We start from the raw sequence: 11,409 nt of genomic DNA on the forward strand, positions 1-11,409 counted from the left end.
AAGACAGGAGGCATTTTGGCTGTGAAGGAATGTGTTTCCAGTTGCTGCCTTTTCTAGTAGCATCTGCAAGTGTAAAGCCAAGGCCTAGGGCCCACGTGCCACATAGAATCAGAGCAGTGCTGCTCTGCATTGTATTTGGATGGGCACTTTGAGTATTCCAAGTCTTGCCATTAATAAAAATTGGAAGGACTATATTACAAGGCCTCCCTTGTGGCTCAGGTGGTAAAGAATCTGCCTGCAATGTGGGAGACCTGGATTTGACCCCTGGGTTGGGAAGATCCCCTGGAGAAGGGCATGGCCATCCACTTCAGGATTCTTGCCTGGAGAATCCCATGGACAGAAGAGCCTAGCAGGCTATAGTCCCATAGGGTCGCACAGAGTCAGACACCGCTGAAGTCTGACACACATGCACATATCACAGGGTAAATATCTCTCTGGACAACCCTGAATTTCATCTATAACAAACTTACTGGTATATGTCAGAAGCCTATTTGCTGGCACTTGCATACAATTGTAGTAAACTATTTCTTGCTAACCCCGGTGACTATAAGGCCCAGAAATAATTGGAAAAGCCTTTAAGTGACTCATCAAAGAAAGGGTACGTTCTTTTTAGAGTACTAAGTGTATTTTATGACAGTCTAAACTGCTAATTCACATATGGAACACATAATAACTCTCTGTTAACCAGAGCACCTCCTTCGGCAACCAGGCAAGATAACTAATAATTTATGATACATTCTTTAAAACTCAATTTTAACTTTCCTTTGTAGACGACTTGCATTTTTAAATTTGGATCATGTTTTCATTCAGTTATGAACATTCTCCATGATTTAAATGGTTAGCAAAAATGGCCTATGGTTTATCTGAAATTCAAATAGCTGTTGTCTTTACATTTTTATTAATGTGTATTAATGTTTTCAAAGCAATTTTGCTGCTAGAATGAGTGTGTGATTGTGTGTGTGTGTATGTGTGTGAGCATGCACACACATATCATCTCAGAGGCATTCTTGGCAGATAAGAACATGATCTGAGTAGCAGATATATGATCTCATTTTTTTTTCCTGGGTAGTTTGCAATTTGGATTTAGGCTCAAAGGATTAAGTGTTTTAGCCTATGATGATTTCATAGACGCCAAAGCCTAGAAAGTTTAATCTGCACACCTTAGCTATTTCATAATTTCTAACTATAGAAATTATAGAGGGTCTGTGAGCCCATTCTACTGAGATGGAAAGGAGTATGATGCTTATATTTTGGAAAGATTACTTGAGCCTTTGAAGCATTTAATGTTGCTTTAAACAGTTTGTTCCTCGACAGGAATATTTTGGAAGCAGCAGTAGCTAGAGTTTACTTTTTTATGAAATTTATTCTAACTTCATTTTTTGTGGTAGTTTTGGTTGAAAAAGACACCAAGGTTAATACCCTGTGCCTGTGTGTGTGTGTGTATGCTCAGTCGTGTGGGACTCGTTGTGACCCTATGGACTGTAGCCCACCAGGCTTCTCAGTCCATGGGATTTTCCAGGCAAAAATACCAGAGTGGATTGCCATGCCCTCCTCTAAGGGATCTTCCCAACCCAGGGACTGAATAGATGTCTCTTGCATCTCCTGCATTGGCAGGTGGATTCTTTACTACTGTGCCGTCTGGTAAGCTCACTTTATGCATACCTATCTAAAACTGAGAAAGTGAGGATATTGTTTTTTAATTTTTTATCTACTTTTCAAAACAATATTACTTTTTAGCTGGAATCTTCAAGTTGTTATCCGACCACTGAATACTTGATCATCTAAATAAAAATGGGGTTAAGGATAGCAGAGATTGGAGGTTGGAAAACCCTCATATCTGCTGTGTCATGTTGCCTTTTCCTATTCATTTATCCTAAATATATTGGCTTAGCAGCTATTATGTGCCAGGCACTTTGGAGGGGGTGTATATCAGCTAAAATAAATAAAGACCCCTGTCTTCATGAACTTTGCTTCCTAGTAGGAGGAGATGGGCAATAGCAAATAGACATATGGTTAAGTAAATTGTACAGTATACTGGAAGGTGATAAATGCTATTCAGAAATAGAAAAAGGAGAGCAGGATAAAGGAGATTCAGGAGCCTTGGAACTGGCAGAGGAGATTTGCAATATTAGGTAACCATATTAGGTCTTTCTGAGCAGTTGGCATTTAATTAAACTAGTGAGACACTAGTCATACATAAATCTGGGAAAGGAATGTACTAGGCAAGGAGACTGCCAGTGCAACTGCCCTACATCAGGAATGTGCTTGGGTTGTTGGAGGAAGACAAGGAGGCCAGTATGGCTGGAGGGTGCAAGTGATGAGGTCACAGCCATCACTGGGGTAGTCAGTCCTCTAGAACATCCAGGCTTTTGTAAGACTTGCAGCTTCTTCTCTGGGAGAAAAGGGAAACCACTGCAGACTTTGGAGTGAATAAGTGGGAGGTGCTTAGTTGCTCAGGCATATCTGACTCTTGAAAATCCTTTGGGCTGTAGCCAGTCCAGGCACCTCTGTCTATGGGATTTTCTAGGTAAGAATACTGAAGTGGGTTGCCATTTCCTCCTCCAGGGGATCTTCCCCACCCAGGGATTGAACGCATATTCCTTGTGTCTCTTGCATTGCAGACAGATTCTTTACCCCTGGAGCCATCAGGGAAGCTGATGAGTGGGATATTCCAGCTTATATTTTAAAGGAACTCCTTTGGTTGCCATGCTGAGACTGGACTGCAGAGTGTGTCAGTTTCCTAAGTTTTCTGTAACAAAGTTCTGCAAACTGGGTAGCTTAAACCAACAGCAACCATCCTCCAAAGCATCCAGGGCAGAATCCTTTCTGGCCGTTCCTAGGGAGATGGCTGGTGGCTGCTGCCAGTCCTTGGTGTTCCTTGATTTTACCTGCATCATTTCAGTCTCTCTCTGATTGTCATGTGGCCTTATCTTCCATGTGCTGCTTTGTTCCTATGAGTTTTCTTCTTTCCTTATAAGGACGTCAGCAGTTAGATTTGGGGCCTATCTTCCTTGGTGGTTCAGATGGTAAAAAACCTGCCTGCAATGCAGGAGGTCTAGGTTCCATCTCTGGGTGGGGAAGAGTCCCTGGAGAAGGGAATAGCTACCCACTCCAGCATCCTTGCCTAGAGAATCCCATGTACAGAGGAACCTGGCAGGCTATAGTCCATGGACTTGCAAAGAATCCAACACGACTGAGTGACTAACACTTTAACTAATCCAGCATGACCTCATCTTAATTTATATGCTAATTACCTTTTTTGGTGTCTCTAGTGGTAAAGAACCTGCCTGCCAATGCAGGAAATGCAGGGGAAGCTGGTTCAATCCCTGGATTGGGAAGATCCTATGGAGGCGGAAATGGCAAGCCATTCCAGTATTGTTGCCTGGAGAATCCCACAGACAGAGGAGTCTTGTGGGCTACAGTCCAGACGGTCGTGAAGAGTTGGACATGACTGAAGTGACTGAGCATATACACAGTTACTTTTGCAAAGGCCTTAATTCCAAATAAGGTGACATTCACAGGTACAGGGAATCAGAACTCGAATGCGTATTTTAAGGAGTCACAATTGAAGCCATTACATGGGCAGAGGGGTAGAAGCAGAGAGACCAGATGGGAGGACAGATGATGAGGACCAGAGTGGGAACAGTACAGTCATGAAAAAGATCAATTTCCAAATGTGTTCTGAAGGTAGAGCTAATGAATTCCTGTCAGACTGGCTAGTGAGGTGGTGGGGAAGAATCAAGGATGATGGTATGTATCCCCCTAAATTTAAATGGTGAAATCCCAATATCAACAATAACAGCAAATGGTATTAGGAGTGCTTAGGGAAGTGCTTTGGTCATGAAGGTGAAGCCCTCATGAATGGGATTAGTGCCCTGTAACAGGGGATCCAGGGAGACCCTTAGCCTCTTCTACCAGGTAAAGATGCCGTGAGAAGGCTCCAGCTATGAGCCAGAGAGGGCACCCTACCCAACCATGCTGGCACTGTGACCTTGGACTTGCAGTTCCCAGAATGTAAGCCACAGATTCCTGTTATTTATAATGTATCCAGTTGGTGGTGTTTTGTTACAACCATCGAAATGGACAAAGATAAATGACTCCAAGACTTTTGGCCTGAGCAACTGGGAGGAAGAAGTTGCAGTCAGCTGAGATGGAAAGATTGGTTTTGGTGAAAAGATCAGGAGTTCAGTTTTGAATTTAAGTTTGAGATGACTTTTATATGTCTAAGCAAAGGTGATTTGTATAGTGGGGATTATAATGAATCCATGTTACCTCTTGTGGCGCTTAGTAATCTATTGAATATTGACCACTGGGGAAAAAAAATCACAATTTGGTGACCAACTCCTCAAGCCAACCATGATTTCTATTGGAAACAGGCCCAAGTGAAAGTGGAAGTGTTAGTTGATCAGTCTTGTCCGACCCTTTGCCATCCCATAGATTCAAGCCTGCCTGGCTCCTCTGCCCATGGAATTCTCCAGGCAAGAATACTGGAGAGGGTTGCCATTCCCTTCTCCAGGGGATCTTCCCAACCCAGGGATTGAACTCGGTTCTCCTACATTGCCAGCAGATTCTTCACAGTCTGAGCCACTGGCAGGGAGATAGGACAAAATCAAAACTTTTTATCTGCTGGTCACCTTTTCCTTCAGCAAGACCTTCTAACTTTACTTGCTCTTCAAAAGCCCATATTGTTAGGTCTCTTCTCTCTGCCCAGTGACTCATGGAGTAGCATTTGAAAAATGAGGAGTTCCTAAGTCAGTTCTGGGGAATTACAGAGGAACTCTTAGGCTAGAGTCACTAAGAATTAACAGTTAATGAAAAATGTCTTTCTGTCCTCTCATCTGATCACTGTGGAAACTCCAATTCAACAATTTTCTCCTAAACTCCTCTGTGCTCACATACTGTCTTTCCCCTCAGTTTTCCTCATATAAATCAAAGCCCAGTACCATCAAGTGCTGGGTTAGAGAGCAGGGGATAGTAGTTGTGGGGCCACCCCAGGGCTACAAGGTCGCCAAATTCTGATGGGAAACTGCACTTCCTCTGGCCAGCAGTGTCTCCTTGGTAGCCCAAATTCACTAAACACATTGTAAAAGAAAAAACAAAAAGGGTTTAAACATGTAGAGTAAAAGTTTGGTTGAAAAATTATACTTACACTTTTCACTATTTTCTTAAAAAAAAAAGTTTTTCTGGAATTATAGAATTTTTTTTTGCCAGCTTTCCTTACTTTTTGTCCAGGATAACACTGCACTACAATTTGTAATGTCCTGGGTCCAAGCATTCTTAGTCCAAGTCTTTGACACCAGTATTTTTTGGCTCAATGTATTGTCTCATAGATGTGTAGTGGTCACTGCTTCTGATATTTACCAGTAGCATTTTAAAACCACATCTCAAGCATAAAGAAGACTAGTGCATGCCCGTGTGCTAAGTCACTTCAGTCATGTCTGACTCTGTGACCCTATGGACTGTAGCCTGCCAGGCTTCTCTGTCCATGGGATTCTCCAGCCGTGAATACTGGAGTGGGGTGCCATGCCCTCCTCCAGGGAATCTTCCCGACCCAGGGATCGAACCAAGGTCCCTTGTGTCTCCTGCACTCACAGGCAAATTCTTTACCAATAGCACCACTTGGGAAAAAGACTAGTAGAGTTGTAAATTGTTTCAGTTGTCTTTTGCCTTTATTCCAAGACTTTAATTTTAGATTTTTTTAAGAATAAGACATTGATATAAAATTATGAAACATTAATTACTTTACTTAGCAAATATTTACTAAGCAAATGTTGCTCAGATAGTGAGGCTACATGATGAACAATATGAACAAAAAAAATCTTGTTCTTGCATAACCTTCCTTCTAGAGCAGGAAGCATAAAACTAGCAAAACAAGTAAATAAAATACATAGTGATAGCTATAGTTTAAAAAAAAAAGATGTAGAATAAAGGCATGGAGATGGACTTCCCTGGTGGTCCAGTGGTTAAGACTCTGTGCTGACAATGCAGGGGGCCAGGGTTCAATCCCTGGCTGGGGAATTAAGATCCTACATGCTATGTGGCATGGCCAAAAGATCTTTTTTAATTTTTGTTTTGAAAAAAGCATGGAGAATACTGGAGGAAGAGGGAATGTTGTAGTTTTAAAAAGGGAGATCAGAAAAAAAAATTGTTTAAAAAAGATACTTGAGTAAAGACCTTGAAGAAGGATGAGTGAGTGAGTGAGTGAAGTCACTTAGTCGTGTCTGACTCTTTGCAACCCCATGGACTGTAGCCTACCAGGCTCCTCCGTCCATGGGATTTTCCAGGCAAGAGTACTGGAGTAGGTTGCCATTTCTTTCTCCAGAGTACCTTCCTGACCCAGGGATCAAACCCAGGTTTCCCACATTGTAGGCAGACGTTTTACCATCTGAGCCACCACGGAAGTCCTTGAAGAGGGATGAGAACCATGTAAATATGGGGGACTCAACTGATTCAAGCATCAGAACAGCAAGTGCAAAGGCCCTGAGGCAGGAGAAGCCCTGGCATGTTCAGAGAAGAGAAAAAAGGCCAGGTGGCTTAGGGTGGCAAGGAAGTAAAGGAGAGAGTAGTTAGGAGGTGAGTTTGGAGGATCAGTGGAGGCCTCCTAGGCTGTTGTGATCGTTCTGGATTTTGCTCATAGTGAGATGGAAGGCATGAAATGGTTTTTAGATAAAAAGTGACACAGGCAACATCATCTTCTGCTGTGGTGTGAACTGCCTTGAGGGTCAAGAGATCAATGGGCAACCAATAAAAAGGCTTTCGCAATGACCTGGATGAGAGATTACCAGGATGGTAGCACAGGGTGGGGACCAGTGGTTAGATTCTGATTATGTGAAAAGCAGAATCAGCAGGATTTGCTGTTGGTTTTGATTGTGGGATGTGACAGAAGGGAGTTAAGGGTGACACTGAGGTTTGAGAGAAAAGATCAGGATTTCAACATTGGACATGAAATTTTCAGGTACTGTGAAATGAAAATGTTTACTGCCATATCAATAAACAAGAAAAGTCACAGCCATAGGTGATTTCTGGCCTCCAAATGTGAATGAAAGCTCCCCAAACTGTGATCTATTGAATGCTGCCCTCCCCCACGGTGACTGCTGTGAAGCTGGGGAAGCTTAGGAAGCAGCCATCTGCCACTCCTGAAGGTGAGCAAGGAAACAGGACTGGCCGCAGACAGCTGAGGTGTATATGAAAGGAGTGAATTCAGTGAGCCCAGAGGCTTGCACCTCCCTAAACACAGAGTGACTGTTCCTTAACTTGATAACAGATGTTTGATGTTCAGACTGCCTGCTCCCTTGGTTGCAAACCTATATATATTCCAACTTCCCCTCCTGCCTCTTCAGAGCAGTTTCCTCAGAGGTACCGGGATGCTCTCTCCTGGGCTCAGAGTCCTGAATATTCCCACCAAATAAAATAAGTCTACTTTCAGCTTATGATTGTATTTTTTAGTTGACAATACCGATGAATTATCCACATGGAGAAGCTGACTAGGCAGTTTCGCGTTCAGATGAGCGGCAGGGGCTGGTGACATAAATTTGGGAGTTGTTTGGGAGTTCAGATAGCATTTGACACCACGAAACTGGATGAAGTAATGGGGAGTGGGTGTGGTCAGAGGAGAGTAGAAGCTGAAGGGACAAGTTCTGGGCTTTCCAATGAGGAGGTGAATTGTTTTTACTCCAACACTTCTGACACCAAGTATGTGGAGATTTTTTCACTCCAATAACTTATGGTGGAAAGTGAAGAAGAACTAAAGAGCCTCTTGATGAAAGTGAAAAAGGAGAGTGAAAAACTTGGCTTAAAGCTCAACATTCAGAAAACTAAGATCATGGCATCTGGTCCCATCACTTCATGGCAAATAGATGGGGGAACAGTGGAAACAGTGGTTGACTTTATTTTTCCGGGCTCCAAAATCACTGCAGATGGTGACTGCAGCCATGAAATTAAAAGACGCTTACTCCTTGGAAGGAAAGTTATGACCAACCTAGACAGCATATTAAAAAGCAGAGACATTACTTTGTCAACAAAGATCCGTCTAGTCAAGGCTATGGTTTTTCCAGTGGTCATGTATGACTGTGAGAGTTGGACTATAAAGAAAGCTGAGTGCCAAAGAACTGATGCTTTTGAACTGTGGTGTTGGAGAAGACTCTTGAGAGTCCCTTGGACTGCAAGGAGATCCAATCAGCCCATCCTAAAGGAGATCAGTCTTGATTGTTCATTGATAGGACTGATGTTGAAGCTGAAACTCCAATCCTTTGGCCACCTGATGCAAAGAGCTGACTCATTTGAAAAGACCCTGATGCTGGGAAAGATTGAGGGCAGGAGGAGAAGGGGATGACAGAGGATGAGATGGCTGGATGGCATCACCAACTCAATGGACATGGGTTTGGATGGACTCTGGGAGTTGGTGATGGACAGGGAGGCCTGGCGTGCTGCGCCAGGAGGTCACAAAGAGTCAGACACGACTGAGTGACTGAACTGAACTGAACTAATTTTCCCAATCTCCAGACACCAAATGGGTGTCTTACAATTCAATTCACTTCTGACTCTCTAAGAATTAGCATCAGACTCCACAGGTTTAATTCAGTCCCACAAGTCTGTCCTCCTCACAATTATTGGGTGCTCACGTTACCTGTATGTCTATCTGACTTGGCTAAAATTGGAGGTTCCCACAGCTCCTCCTTCTTGGGTTCAATAATTTCCTAGAAAGACTCACAGAACTCAGGAAAATATGCTAAGTGCTAGGGGCTTAACTAGTGGTAAAGAACCCGTCTGCCAATGCAGGAGACAAGAGACGCAGGTTTGATCCCTGGGTTGGGAACATCCCCTGGAGGAGGAAATGGCAATTTACACCTATATTCTTGCCTGGAGAATCCCATGGACTGAGTAGCCTGTCGGGCTATAGTCCATAGGGTATCAAAGAGTTGGACATGACTAAAGCGACTTAGCCCATACAACCTCAGGAACAGCCAAATGAAAGAGATGCACAGGGCAAGGTATGGGAGGGGGTGTGTGTATGGAACTTCCGTGACCTTTCCAGATACACTACCCTCCCAGAATCTCCGCAAGCTCACCAAGGAAGCTCTCCAAACCCCATCATTTAGGGATTTTATGGAGTTTTATTTATGTAATAGATATGACGGATGAAATCCGTGGCCATTGGAGATTAGCTCAATCTCTAGCTCCTCTCACCTCCCAGGAGATTGGGAAGTGAGGCTGAGAGTGCTACCCTTTAATCAAGGCTTGTCTTTCTGAAGACCAGCCCCGCCCTGCAGCTTCCCAGGGGTTCATCAGTCATTTCATTGTCATGCAAAAGACACTCATCTCTTTGGAGATTTCAAGGCTTTTAGGAGCTGTCTGCCAGGAACCCGGAACAAAGACCCACTCCAGTCTCTGCTTCCCATTGTATTACTATAGGAGGTCGTGGAGATATAGAACACCAGAAATGGAGCTGCCACACAATAGAGGAGCAGGGTTCTGGGGTGAGAATCTTTTGGTATAAAACTCAGAATCTTTTGGCATAAAGTGTTCCTGCTCCACTGTGTCTGTTCATTACTGTCTATATTGGTCTGATTTTATTTTTCAGATGATTGAGGCTATTATCTCAAATAATAAATAAATACCATGAATGGGAGGTTATAGATTAGATGTAAGAGGATCCCTTTTTTGAGTGGGAGCATGGGATAAATGACCACACACTGATGGGGAGTTGGGATCCCATGGATTCTGGTTCCAGCAACAGTAGGTTACAGCTGTGCAAACCTGGATGGGTCACTGCACCTCTCTGAGCCTGAGTTTTTCCATCTGTCAAAAGAAGTAGGAGAACCAGGTGATCTCTCGGGTTCCCTCTGCTCTTGTATTCTTTGAAGCTCCTGCAGTTTTATGAGTTTTCACCTTGTTGAAGATACTAGAGCTGAGAGAATGTGATAAAGTCACTGACCACAAGCTGACTGCCTAAAGGCTGAAACCAAAAAACCTATCATTGGAAGAGCTGTTGATCTTGGATAAAAGGTCAGAGTGAGTATAAACTGTGGGAGAAATGATCTGGGTGACTGCAGAGAGGTGGGTAGCAGAGGGCATGGTTTTCTGTCTTTGTATGGGAATATCATTTGCATGTTTTAATGGAGTTTCCAGATCATTGATGAGAAAGTGGAGATCTGCACAGAGCAGGCAGGTTGCCGTGGGACTTGTGAACTCCCCTCGTTTTCCTCAGAGTCAGATCAGCACCTGGTTGCTCCCACCCACACCTCTCCAAGTCAAGCAGGAGACGGCGATGTCTGGATGGGCATGTTTCCAAGGGTCTGGCTCGTTCTCTGCTGGGTCCCTGGTGTTTAGTGTAATGCCAGGTACATCAGAGCCATTCTGTACACACTTATGGAATGAATGAATGTTAAATGAACTCCCCAGCCTCACAGAGGTGCAGGAAAAAGTTCATCAACTCAATATGACAGGTGAAGGATCCTCTCACATTTCGGCACCTGTTGGGCTGGGAATCCTTGCCCTTCATAAATTTGCTTAACAGCCCTTGGGGAAGTCACCATGAGTGATGTCAGGAGCACTGAGCTGGGAGTCTGGATCCCTGGATCCTACGGCTGGCTCAGCCATCCCAGGATGTGTGACTCAGAGACTAGACGAGGTACGTAGCATCTAGAAACCTTGGTTTCCTCCAAGGAAACATTAAAGAACAGTACCAAATAATAGTTTGTGAAATCCTTTGATTTTCTATTTCTTCCCTATTCTTTGTGAAGAAATGGCCCTCACTGGAATTCAGATGCAAGTTTCCTTCTGATAATAAATACTCTATTTGGTCCAGTTCCTTTCCTCGTAATAGAACTAAAATAAATCATTTTGGATTTCAAGTTTTTGAAAGAGGTGTAATGAGTCAAAAATTGTATATATAATTTGTCTTTATAATGTGTTGACTTTCTTCTGTGTTTACATATGAAATCTAGCACTTTCAAATGATGACTGTTCCGTGAAGCATTTTCTTTTCCTCCCAACCAGCAGAGACCTTTCCCATAGCACAGATGGTGTCTTCACAGCTCTTTCTATCCTATTTTTCCTTCCATAATGGATTCTTAGGATCACTGGGTAATCTCCTGATGGTGTATGCAGCGCAGTGCTAATATTTGTTGGGTTAAATTTTACAAGTTAATTACTCATAATGTGCATTTACACCGAAAGCTATTCAACACAGTATGGGAAAGGTGTGTGCATGCCTGCTAAGTCACTACAGTCATGTTCAACTCTGTACAACTCTATGTACTGTGGCCAGCCAGGCTCCTCTGTCCATGGGATTCTCCAGGCAAGAATACTAAAGTGGATTGCCTTGCCTTCCTCCAGGAGCTCTTCCCTACTCAGAATCAAACCCGGGTCGCCTGCACTGCAGGTGGTCTCTTTACTGACTGAGTCACT

General features: G+C 43.5%; 1 non-coding gene across 1 annotated transcript; it reads left to right on the top strand.

The window, feature by feature from the left end:
* The first annotated feature begins 5,945 nt into the window (after positions 1-5,945).
* Positions 5,946-6,018, top strand: TRNAV-GAC (transfer RNA valine (anticodon GAC)). The gene has a single exon. It is a non-coding gene; the product is annotated as a tRNA-Val (tRNA).
* Positions 6,019-11,409: the final 5,391 nt, after the last annotated feature.

This window comes from Ovis canadensis, chromosome 8 (assembly GCF_042477335.2).
Source record: "Ovis canadensis isolate MfBH-ARS-UI-01 breed Bighorn chromosome 8, ARS-UI_OviCan_v2, whole genome shotgun sequence".
NCBI lineage: Eukaryota > Metazoa > Chordata > Mammalia > Artiodactyla > Bovidae > Ovis > Ovis canadensis.